We start from the raw sequence: 11,355 nt of genomic DNA on the forward strand, positions 1-11,355 counted from the left end.
ATCGCACATGAAAGACCTAGATCAGTGGTTAGAGCACATTGAGCAACACCTTGGCATCCCTCTCCCTGTTGGAGGCACCCTAGATGACAACAAGGATCCCATCTAGGTTGCAACTATTGATTTAGACCCTTCTACCTACTCTCTTGTTATGTTCCTGAGTTCTTCTTTTCTTATTTTCTCAGTTTATTTCCGAGGCCGAAAAGACGAGTATTTTAGTTTCTGTATGCTAAATTTTGAACTCCTGAGCACTTTGAGGGTAATTTTTTGGTTATGGTCTAGTCTTCCAAGTGAACGACCGACTTAAAATTTTTAGCATTTTCATGTACATTCTCGTTTAGAAGGCAATACAATATTTACCAAAAAAATAAAAATAAAATTATGGTAACTTTAAAATATATTTTTAATGTCTTTCTTAATATATTTTTTAAAATTAACTAATTCTTTATTTTCTTAAGGTTAACTAAATCAAGTTTAATATTAGTGAATATTAATCATCATCATCAGCATTATCATGATCATATTGTAATTTTTTCTTTAATACAATATTAATATTAATCAAATAGTTATTAAAATATCTTATGTCCTTGACGATAGATAAAGTGTCCACTCAAAACTACACCCTTTAAAAAATCTATACAATTTAACTCTTTTAAAATTACACAACACACTTATAATAATAATAATATATATTAAAACACCATAATAATAATAATAAATATTAAAATACTATAAATATATTAATATATATAGTTTTTGAATAATAATAATAATAAATGTTTGATTTTAGATTTTAGTGATTTATATCGATTTTGATAAAGGCTTTCTGATTAATCACATTATAAGTTGTTGGTCAAGTAAAATAAATAAAAGACCATCTAATGTGGTTCATCCTTATGATAAAGGTGAGTCAATCAGAGTGTTTAAATAGCAAAGATACATTTGTACCGAGTTAACCATTAAAAAATAGCTGTTAAAAATTAATGATTAAAAATTAATTAAATAAACATTAAAATACTATAAAAATATTAATGTATATAGTTTTTGAATCATATAAATATATAATATGCAAAAACATCATTGTCATTATCATAATGGTTGTATTAGCTTAGCTCAATTTGATTGACATTAATATGTTGCATGCTTATGGTCATTAGGACGGTTATATTAAACTAGTTCGTTTTGATTCATATTAATATGTTTCAGGTATAAGTTCATTATGAGAATGATTTTCCAAAGTAATAATTTAATTTTTATTTAAAAATATATTTTTTTAAATTTTTATTTAAATTATTATTAGAAATGTATTAAGTATTTTTATTATTAATTTAAATGTATTAAGTGTATTATTAAGAAAAGGAGTTAATTAATTTATATATATATATATATATATTTTAAGGAGTTAATTTTTTTTATAGATATATTTTTAATATAATCACGTCATGAGATGGGGAGGTTATGAGGTTATCATTAAATCTTCCTAATCACCCCGGATATTTACTATTGATAGGGAATTAAGATATATATTTATAACTTAGTATGAGAGATATGTGTAATTTATTTTCATACATCGATGTGGTGTCTGGTTTGGTGGTGACCTTAAAATTGGATAAGGATAATAATAATAATAATAATAATAATAATAATATATATAAACATTGTAAATCCATTTTAACTATGCATCTCACATGTCACAAGAGAATCAAGTTTTTAATTGTGAATTTTTTTTAAGATCAAAAAATTTACAGCCTTGAAATATTTTATCTCTTTGAATATGATAAATTTTGAGTTGAAATGGATCTATTCCCCTTCTCTTATCAAACCCAAGGTTTTGAACTTTCAGATTAGATTATTATTATTAATATTAACATTTGGTGTTGTTGTGGAATCCCACTAGAAATTCTTCAAGAAATCTGAGCGTGTTGTTGTGGAATCCGACTAGAAATTCTTCAAAAAATTTGAGTGTGAGAGTGTGTTATTATTATTATTATTATTGCTATTACTATTACTATCACCTAAAATCCCGAAACTTGACATCGATAACTCAAATTTTCTCAAACATGACTCATTTGGACTACATGTTAACATTTACTAATATTTAAACCAACACCTTTAATAACCTAATATCAACCATATCTAATAACTAAAATATTATTTATAACAAATACACATGCGTTTTATTTTTTTATTGGCTATAGAAATTCCTTGTAGATTGGAAGTGCTAATTGTAATTTCCTGACTTGAATCTACTCTACTAAAGAGTTAGACGATCGTGAAATAACGAAGCATACAAGAGAAAAAATTCAATCAACACATTAAACAATGATTTTCTGGGGAAAGCCACAACTAAAAACACCTGCTATCTATATAATTAAACGATCGTGAAATAACAAAGCATACAAGAGAAAAAATTCAATCAACACATTAAACAATGATTTCCTGGGGAAAGCCACAACTAAAAACACCTCTATTTGTATATTGCATTAGTCAAAATATGAGAAAATACAAGCCCATGCCAATACTTAACCAAGTCTCCGCTTGCCCAAGCCTCTATTTCCTTGGGTTGTTTCCTTGGGAATTAGCCCTATATTAATTAGGGAAATTCCTCAAAGGAATTGTGCAATCCATCATAGGCCTTTCTCTTTGACTCCATGCACCACTTGTACAATTCAGATGATTATACAACTGATAGTACATTGTCTCTAAACTCCAATCTCAACTGGGTAACTCTCAGATCTGACATGCATGAGTTATTTATGAGTGAATCGTGACTTAAATAGTTGATCATTGCAGGCAACACCACACTACTAGACCTCCTATAATGTAGGAGATACTCTACATGACTCAACTTAGACCCTCAACTCGAATTAACTAAGCCAACTAAGTCAAATTAGCTTAGTTAACTAATACAAGTTGTCATGAGATGTGGAATTATAATTTTATTCCTAATTTAATTCAAGGACAAAATTAAATTAGGATTTTCTTGTTTCATTTTCAACAAAGGCTTCATATTTCAACTTATTGTGGTTGAGGATCTATTGACTTTTATTTTTATTTTTTTAATTGACTGCCTAGATTGATTCTCAAGGGTATATACTCAACATATGCTTCCTTTGAATGCTTATCAATTGTTGTAGCGTGTTAAAGAGTTTGTTAGGTTGCATTGACTTTTAACAAATTTAAAATTTTGATGTATGAAAGCCCACCAATTTTGTAGGGATTTTCAAAACATATCTAATTTTAGAAAATTACGTTATATCTTGGTTGTAAACGATAGAAACTCTTCAACACTTCTATTTTTTAAATATTACTGTAATTTCACATGATGGGTTAAGGGAAGTAATGTTAAAGTTATAAAACCTAGGTGAAAGGAATAAGGAAGAATAAATTTAAATTTATTTAAAGTGGATTTGTGTTTTTAAATTTAAAATTAATTTTTGTTTTTTTTATTGTAAATCTTTTACTTTTAGAAGGTTTCCTATTTCGACTTAACTTGGATGATGATCTCTTGATTTTATTTTTATTTATTTTTAATTGACAATCTAGATTAATTCTCAAGGGAATATGCTCAACATATACTTCATCTCAATGCTGATCAACTGTTGGAGTGTGTTAAAAAGTTCGTTAAGTTGCATTGACTTTTAATAAATTTAAAAAATTTGTTGTGGGAAAGCCCACCAATTTCTGAGGGATCTTCAAAGCATATCTAATGTAGAAATTTGGAATAATATGACACATATTCACAGAGATTATCCTGATTATACACTTATAAGTGGAACATGAATAATACATAACCTCCTCTATGTTGATCATCAATTTACAGAAGCAGAAACATTCACAGGCGTACATAGAAGCATCAATCACACATATCAACACAGTATTTTCCCGGGGAAAGCATCTCGCTAAAAACCCCAACTATCTGTATATTATAGTGATTGAATCATGTAACAATACATAGTGCAATACTCCTCACAAGTACTCAGTACTATCTCCACATGCTACACACAATACAGCTCAGATCTGATCTCGAAATCTCCCTCGCTGCTTGCCTGCCTCCACAGCTCAATACCTGCTCAAGAATGAATGAGAATGGTTTAACAAACTCGTATTTAACCTCCAAAGAATCACTCACACTGGGAAAGACGTGAGCAGAGGCTATAATACTTGGTATTAGCCAATTCATTGGCATACTCAATCCCTTTGATTGTGCAAATCATCATGCACAACTATAGTCACAATTGATAGCAATCTGATCCTCTAACACCTGTCCCTGTTGAACTGAACATGCACTGACATGCAACTGAGTTAACTGATGTATTCTATAGTTGCATTATGAGTTAATAATTATTTTAACAACTCATCATTAGTCTATTTGTAGTTAGACTAATTACAACTAGTTTAACCAAGTCAAACTAAACACAACTCCATCAACTCTACAATCAACTCCACCAAACTCAACTGATTGAGTTCTAACTGAAGTCATGCATGCAACAACTCAACTAACCCACCAAGAAAGCATACTTCCTTCTGACAGCTGCATGTGCCACCTTTGTAGCTCAAACTGAAGTGCTCCAAGAGAATAAGATCAAGTTTATAGTCCAAATATTATTACGAGACAATAATATTTGACTTTTCTATTTTGGACAGCCAGTCTAAAAATAGACTTTGATCACTCCTGCTGTGATCACTCCTGCTGTGATCACTCCTGTTGTGGTCACTCCTGCTGTGATCATCCCTGCTGTGGTCACTCCTGCTGTGATCATCCCTGCTGTGGTCACTCCTGCTGTGATCATCCCTGCTGGGATCCAAAAATAGAACTTGCGCCATAATTTGCCTGCGGGCCCACTTAGTGAAGGCGACTCCTTTCCACTAAGCTCCATCATCTTGTTGCATTCTCAACAAGCATTTCTTGTTGCACACTTTTCAACACTCCCTCTCAACAAGAAAGGCTTCCTCTCTAACTCGATCTTGTAACTCTGGAATGTTCTCCATGCAACACATCTGGTCGGTCCACTTGCTCTGTCATCAAAGTCTCTGACTACTATTGCCTCTGTCGACTGAAAACTCTGCATCTCTGTGCTCTTCAGTATCTGACTGCTCTAGCCTCTGTCACTTTGATCTCTGACTACATCTGTGCTGCTGCTAGTTCTATCTCCCAGCATTGCATCCGCACTGCACCTCCCAACTGACCTCCCTATTGGGCTAGAAACACCCTCTGATGCTGAAGCTCTACCTGCTACTGACAAGTGCTCCCTCTATGACATCTGCGCTACTGCAACATCTCCATGCATCTCGCACCATTGCACACCTCTCTGTGCCACCTAGCACTGTGCAAAACACTTGTGCCTCTCGCATTGTTGCAGCCTGCTAGCTATGCGCTGTCCTGGGATTCCCTGCACTGTCGCTCTCTCTGTCGCTCCATCCACATCTGTCTCTACCCAATCAATCAGCTCCTGCTACTTCACATCGGGGCTCCCGTAGCAAGGTCTCATCTAAGAGGTTGGGTACCTCAAGGATCCTGCCCCTCCTCCTTGGGATGATCAATCCACATCACCCCACCTCCTACCTGGAGGTATGGCTGCATGCGATCCCTCAGCCCACCTGGCTCGATGTTTCCCCCTACTGTAGGTCTCTGCATGAGTAGATGTCTCTACTCGATCTCCTCTCAGCTTCCCTTGTTGTGGCTGCTCCACAACCTCTTGAAGTTGCCGCACTAATCGTGGCTCCTCCACAATCATCTGAGACTTCTTCTGGCTCTGCATGTTGAGAGGTAATATACGCTCCCTCTCAACCACCGAGTCTCCATCAGTTGCCTCGCTGCTCAAGGCTTTGCATGCATCTTGAACCTCAAGAACATATAGGTTCTTGACCCGTGAACCAATCTGCTTCACCTGTCTAGTGATGATGTGTCTAAGGAAAACCTTTCCCTTACTGAAGACTACATCATAGCCTCTGTCTTCCATCATCGCAATCGACACCAAGTTTCTCTTCAGTCTTGGTACATACTTGACATCGGTTAAGGTAAGGCGAGCTCCATGCTCCCTCTGAAAAATAACCATGCCTACACCTAGACACTATACTTCTCATCATTACCCATCACTATGAGTATCTGGAGATCTTTCTCCTCCAAAGTACTGAACAAACTTTTGTCACCGGTCATGTGGAAAGAAGCTCCACTGTCAAGAAACCAAACACTTCCCATCATGGATGAAACCATGCATGCGAAGAGTGTGAAATCCAACTCGAACTGTGAAGCAAGTGCCTCACCTTCAGATCCTTCCCCGGATCCCTTCTTGGACTTCTTCTTTGGGCAATTAGTAACATAAAGACCCAACTCATGACAACGAAAGCATCTCACCTTCGCCTTGTCAACCTTCTTCCTATCATTGGAAGAACTGGATTTGGAAAGAGAAACCTTCCCCTTCCCCTTCTTCACCTTACTCGCTAAGGCATAGTTCTCCTCATCATGCATAGATGAAGAACTGTCTCTGGTGCGCCGTCTAATCTCCTCTTGCACAAGATCCGACCAAAGTCTCTCCCATCCTGGCAGTTTCTCCCTTCCATTCATCGAGTCCTGGTAGCTATGCCAACTCTTGGGAAGGTCAAGGAGTCTAGGCTCACCATCCTCATCCGACAGTCACCCCCACACTTCCCAGCTCATCCCGGCATTGGGTGAACTTCGTGAGATACTGGGGCATACTGTCTCCATTCTCACACTTAATGTTTCTGAGTTTTATCTCTTGCTTTGGAATTAAATTCGAATTCCACCAGCTCAAAAACTCAACCACTTCCGATCTAGAATTCGTGAGAACAAAGTATTTCTTGTACAAAGATTGACTGTCTGGGCATTCACCGGATATCTCACCTTCCAAAAGAAGGATGAATCCAGAGGCTACCTGGCTCGATTACAGACTCTGCCTGAAGAAATAAAATGTAAACACTTTCTGAATAATAGATCCGATGATCAATCCTCGCTTGATATCTTGTAAAAATCTCTTCTACAAATCAAGCAGCTTTGATACCATGTAGAAATTTTGAATAATATGACACATATTCACAGAGATTATCCTGATTATACACTTATAAGCGGAACATGCATAATACATAACCTCCTCTACATTGATCATCAATTTATAGAAACAGAAACATTCGCAGGCGTACATAGAAGCATCAATCACACATATCAACACAGTATTTTCCCGGGGAAAGCATCTCGCTAAAAACCCCAACTATCTGTAGATTATAGTGATTGAATCATGTAACAATACATAGTAAAATACTCCTCACAAGTACTCAGTACTATCTCCGCATGCTACACACAATACAACTCAGATCTGATCTCCAAATCTCCCCCGCTGCTTGCCTGCCTCCACAGCTCAATACCTGCTCAAGAATGAATGAGAATGGTTTACCAAACTTGTATTTAACCTCCAAAGAATCACTCACACTGGGAAAGACATGAGCAGAGGCTATAATACTTGGTATTGGCCAATTCGTTGGCATACTCAATCCATTTGATTGTGCAAATCATCATGCACAACTATAGTCACAACTGATAGCAATCTGATCCTCTAACACTTGTCCCTGCTGAACTGAACATGCACTGACATGCAACTGAGTTAACTGATGTATTCTATAGTTGCATTATGAGTTAATAATTAGTTTAACAACTCATCATTAGTCTATTTGCAGTTAGACTAATTACAACTAGTTTAACCAAGTCAAACTAAACACAACTCCATCAACTCTACAACCAACTCCACCAAACTCAACTGATTGAGTTCTAACTGAAGTCATGCATGCAACAACTCAACTGACCCACCAAGAAAGTGTACTTCCTTATGACAGCTGCATGTGCCACCTCTGTAGCTCAAACTGAAGTGCTCCAAGAGAATAAGATCAAGTTTATAGTCCAAATATTATTATGAGACAATAATATTTGACTTTTCTATTTTGGACAGCCAGTCTAAAAATAGACTTTGGTCACTCCTGCTGTGATCACTCTTGCTGTGATCATCCCTGCTGTGGTCACTCCTGCTGTGATCATCCCTGCTGGGATCCAAAAATAGAACTTGCGCCATGATTTGCCTGTGGGCCCACTTAGTGAAGGCGACTCCTTTCCACCAAGCTCCATCATCTTGTTGCATTCTCAACAAGCATTTCTTGTTGCACACTTTTCAACATCTAATTTTAGAAAAGATACCTTATATCTTGGTTGTAAAGGATAGAAACTCTTCAACGCTTCTATTGGTTGTCAAGACATATAAAAATATTTATGAGATAAAATATATATTTTTTTCTTGACATATCATTATTACTAATAAAAATTAATAATGAGATATTTTATTATTATTTATATGTATTTATTTTTGGATGAACAATTTATTATTTTTATATTTTTGTGTTGAGAGGTGGTTTACGATTCATTATATAAAGTTGCATTTAAAAATAATAAGATAATATTTACATTAACATATTAAAAATAGTAATAATAAAATCAATGTTTGTCATAAATAAAATAATTCAATTTCCACCTAAATTTTAAGTCAATTTTATATAGAACCATCCTAGATCCATCTTAACTCCAAATTCTTCATCTCATGGTTTTGTTTTGACTTAGTCAAAATGTTAAACATTAGAGTGTCTCTACCAAATTGGGTTGGGAGTACATCTATTTCATATATATGTGTGTATGTGGGGGGGGGGGGGGGGGGGAGAGCGGACGAGAGGGGGGAGTGTGGGGGATACATATTTCCTTTGTTACTTAATATGGAGTTGACAGATGGTACAAGTAATAAAAATTTCATATATATATATATATATATATATATATATATATATGGGGGGAGATATGTAATTCTTGTGTTACTTAATATGGAGTTGACAGATGGTATGTTAAATTATTATTATTGATATTACACTAGCCTAGATCCATTGTCGAGAGGGATCATATCTTTCAAGGTGCAAACCCATTTGTTTTTTAGTATTTTTGACCAAGTTAAAATGTTTTAATAATAATAATAATAATAATAATAATAATATTATTATTATTATACTTGGAATGAAAGCACGAGAAACCTAGAATACATCTCCACATTTCGTGGATAGCAATCATTTGTCTTGATTATGGGGCATCGCCCCAAGGGACTCAAAGAAAGTTGAACACGTGATCAATAATAACTACTAACAATTTCAAAGAACTTCACCTCTGTAGGTCATTTGAGCCAACCGACGCGCTATTTTTTAATTTTAATTATATTAATAATCAACCTAGATCCCTCTTAACTCTAGATCTATCAAGCTTCGAGATAGATCAAATCTCTTTTCACTTTAAAAAATGTTTGTATCTCAAGAGAAAAGTTTTGTTGTATTGAGGCTTCTGTGATCCATATCAAGTTTAAGAGAGATTCTTCGGCGTAAATATCATGTGATTTACGCCGGAGATTTTTTTTTTTAATTTTAATTATATTAACAATCAACCTAGATCCATATTAACTCTCGATCTATCGAGCTTCCAAGGGATCAAATCTCTTCTCAATGCTTGGTAGATCCTAAGATAGATCTAGGTTGGTTTAGTTAATTATAATTATTTTATTTTACTTTTATTTTTATTTTTATTTTTATTTTTATGTAATTTGAACCACTCAAAATGTTTTAATGATAATGATAATGATAATTATTTTATTTTATTTTATTGTCTTTTGACCAAGTCAAAATGTTTACAAGAAATTACATTAAATTACAACATCTCTACCATACTAGGTTGTAGAGCGTCTTTTGGCGCAACAAAAAAATATTTTAATGTTGACCATAAATAAATATTTCAATGCCATCCCACAGGGTCTAGAGTAGACACTAACATGGTATGGTGTAAAGTTCATCAGTTTCGAAACTCAATGGGAAAAAATCCATCCATGCTAATGGATGTATGCCCAAGTCGACTTAAATGCCCCCCTAGGTGGCGACTTCTCAAGCCACAGGTTAGTAGCGTGGATCATCTTAGGACTCACATAAACTAGTAAACAAAAAATATATTTCAATGTTGATATTAAATAACATAGTTTTATATCCACTTGGGAAAAATAAAGAAATTTAAATTAAAAAAATCTTATAGTTTTACTTTACATTATGAGGGAGATGTGTAATTTATTCGTTTATGGAGTTGTTATGTAACATTTAAAAAATATTATTAACAAAAAAAAGTTTAGTGTGGATTATAAATCAAATATTTCAATACATGTGTTGAGCAAAAGATTTTAATATCAAATATTTGAAAGAATGAAAGAGCCAGAGAATTCTTATTCCATTAATAGGTTCTTTCTTATTTAAAGTATGAAGAGATTTGTAGTTCCTTCAATGTTTGATATGGACTTGACATGTAATATTTAAAAAAATTCTTATACTTCAAACATTTTATTAGTGTGTTGCTCAAAACCAACATAGATTCATTTTAACTCCATATCTACCAAGAGCCGAATGGAATAAATTTCTTCCTGAAAGTTCCCACTCAAAAAGAGGTTTGCATCCTAAGAGATTCAACCCCTCTAGGCACTCCGGTATATCCGGAATTAAGATGGATCTATGTTGGTCTAACTAAATTGAATTTAGGTCCCTGAGTCAGACTCCCTTTGATTGAAGAGGCAAGAGAGAGATTGGTCCTAGGCTTGATGTATAACATTAAAAGATATTAATAACAATTTTTTTTAATGTGGGTTATAAATAAAATATTTCAATATGCATGTTGAGTAAAAGTTTTAACATCATAATTTAGAGAGAGAAAGAGCAATAGAGTTCTTATTCTAGTAATAGGTTCTTTATAATTCAAGGTATGAAAAAGGTAATTTAATATGGACTTGATATGTAATATTTTAAAAAATTACTAAGTCAACTCTCAATATAAACTCACTAAAGAGCGTAACGTACTCAATATAAACTCACTAAATAACATGTGAATCTAAGTGAGAAGGATAACAAGTACTCCACCCAAGTTAAACTCAATTAACTAAAAGAAAAAAATCAATATACATATAAAAACATCTCTTTAACAAAATAATAAAATTTCTTTAACATAAGTTTAATTACTAATAAAAATCAAACATTCAATGTAGAAGGAGAATAGATAAATCTAATTCTAATAAAAATCAACAATAAAATATTTCATCATTATATGGAAAGACAATAATTAGAATGATAACTAATAAATTTAATTCACTTTCATCTGGATAAAATTTTTATATTATTTCTAATTTTTATTTTTAAATAACTAATTCATTATTTTTAATTTTTCTATATTAAAATTAAATGGTGGAAAAGCAATCTATTGACTTATAAAATGCTATTCTCTAAACTATATAAACT

The sequence above is a fragment of the Pinus tabuliformis genome, chromosome 2_2 (genome assembly GCF_031772625.1).
Source record: "Pinus tabuliformis cultivar Carrire ecotype Pingquan chromosome 2_2, CPIR1, whole genome shotgun sequence".
NCBI classification, from domain to species: Eukaryota; Viridiplantae; Streptophyta; class Pinopsida; order Pinales; family Pinaceae; genus Pinus; species Pinus tabuliformis.